This window comes from Amphimedon queenslandica, unplaced genomic scaffold, assembly GCF_000090795.2.
Source record: "Amphimedon queenslandica unplaced genomic scaffold, v1.1 AMPQUscaffold_13319, whole genome shotgun sequence".
NCBI classification, from domain to species: domain Eukaryota; kingdom Metazoa; phylum Porifera; class Demospongiae; order Haplosclerida; family Niphatidae; genus Amphimedon; species Amphimedon queenslandica.
The window spans coordinates 158,146-160,761 of NW_003546445.1; positions in this window are offsets into that span (position 1 = coordinate 158,146).

The following is a 2,616-nucleotide window of genomic DNA, read 5'->3' on the forward strand; positions in this document are numbered from 1 at the left end:
TAATTTTCACTGTTTGTGGCTTTATTATTTTGATTTTTGTTGTTATTACTAGTTTGGGTAGATTGAACTTCATTCTTTTTGTTCCCTTCCTCTTCTGTTTTAGGAGAATTCTTTTTCTTATAAGCCTTATAGGAACAATAGATAATTAATGCTACTACAGCTATCAAGAATCCTACGACTAGTGGAGAAATGAAAACAGATCCAATGACCCACCATTTACAACATTTTATATCACATTTCTTTTCTGGGGGATCAGTAGGATTCAATTTATTTTCTATTGCTAACATATACTGTGGTACTGAAAAATCAAAATTGCCACATTTCTGCATTGTATAAGGAGCAGGTATTTTTTTATTACCTCCTTCATTAATGATGACTCCCATTCCCTCCAATTGATGTACCTCAATATGACAGTGTAGGAACCACCAACCAGGATTATCAGTTTTAAAATACACAACAGCATACCCACCAGCTGGTATTAACAGAGTATCCTTTAGTGGGGCTGTTTTTTTTGGCACAGCAAAACTACTTAACATGGGATTTGGACATGATGGGCCATCTTCATCTCCACATGTAATATCTTTATTAGCAGTTTTAAGTTTTCCATCCTTATCACCATCAGTCTCAGTGTAGTATTCACCAAAATTAATTTCAGCAACATGAAAGTAGTGTCCATGAAGATGTACTGGATGAGCAAACAGAAAGTTAGGATTATCTTGCTCAACAGCTTTCTTCTTTCCGATTGCTGATAAAACTAATCTCACATATTTGTTATCAGTTTGTCCATCACTATTTACGTCTACTACATACGTGCAGTAACAATCAGGTGACAGTACTGTACCAGTTGCCATGCTACATGTTGCATGATGTCTAGCCTCTGTCCCACATCTCATTGGAATATCATTGTTGTTAGATAAAGTTGGTGGTTCTGTGGGCAGTTTTAAATTACGAGCATTTATAGTACTTGTACGACGTGGGCCTTCAAAAGCAAAATTGAAGAACAAGTCTTTCTTTATATTCATATTTGTTAAATCGTTCAAGGAAGATAGTGAATTCAAGTCATGGATGTGTATACATTTTGTCTTGTATTTTGAAGGAAAGTTTTCAAATGGGCAGTTTAGTGCCATGCATTTCTTATTGTCACATCTGTCCTTCAATATTTTAGAGTTCATTACAGTGGTCTTAATATTATTGTTGTTTTTAAGGTCATCTTTGTCATAAGTAAGTATGGCTTCAGCACGGTTCTCTTCTGCCAACCAATTGTCTGAATTTACTTCAAGTGTCACTGCACGTATCAAGAAATGCTTCCTTGTAGTATCAGTAGTATCATCCTTTTTGAGAAGAAAATCGTATCGCTCTCCTGAGTGAATTATGATAAAATCATATTCTTCCGATGGGTCAACAAACTCTCCATCTGTGGCTATTACCCTTAGCTTGTGTCCATCTATTGAGAAGCAATAGGCAAACAGGCTCTGAGCCCCAATCAATCGAAATCGATAAGTATTTCCCTCTGACACTTCAAAAACAGACAATTCAAATTTAAAATTATCAGTGTCAAGTTTTATGCCTTTATGTCTTCCCTTTCCATTGATAAGCCCTGACCAATAACTGACTGGTCCTACTTCTGCTCCATCAGATGAATATGTTTGATCTGACTGTTGCATAGTATTTAGCTTAGAAGCAACATCAACTTCAAAGTACCTGATACCAGAATGGATTTGTGTGAAGAGGTCCAGTGAGCTGCTTCTTTGCCAGTCTAGCAAAGTTAGAGTGTGATCTTCAGGATTGTCTTCATAATTGTCAATGTCAAGTTTGATTAGTTTGGCCATGAGATCCGTATTTTCATCCTTCTCTTTAACAATGAGAGCTCCAAAGAGTCCATCAGTTCTTTGAGCTCCACTGTGAGAGTGGTACCAGTGAGTCCCGTATGGTGTAGCTTCAAATATATAAGTAAAACTAGCCCCTGGTGGTATACCACACTGTGTAACATGCTCCACTCCATCCATCCAGTTACTGTTCCTTTGATGCATCCCATGCCAGTGTACAGATACACTCTCTGATGCTAATTTATTGATTACATTCACTTGAACCAACTGACTCTCATTAACAATGAGTGTTGGTCCTGGTATACGTCCATTGACTGCTATAAAGGAACGAAATGTTTCCCCATCAACAGTAAATGCTTCTGTACATTGATCATCAGGTGTGTCCCTTCCACAAGGCCCTGATGTACCCAATGGTTGTAACACACCCATATCATCAAAGTTCCAAACACGTCCAGCATTGCCACGTATATTCTCTTGCCTATCAGTAGTTGTGTCCACCTCATATTTAGTGAAGGTCTGCAGCATATCAATTTCCAGTGTAAACTCGCATTCATCATCAGGATCAGAAGCCATGCACTCACATACTGCAGTATTGTGATTGCATGTAACTTTTTCTGTATTTATTCCTCTTATAAAGAAGAGAGAGAATACAACTACAGCTTGTACAATAAGCATAGCTATACTACTTAGCAAAGAAAATCTTCTGGTAAGCACTTTTTGTTGAAGTAGCTATACTGACTTTTGGCTCTCTCTGTTTTATAATAGTCTAAAGAATTTCAGCTCACAAATA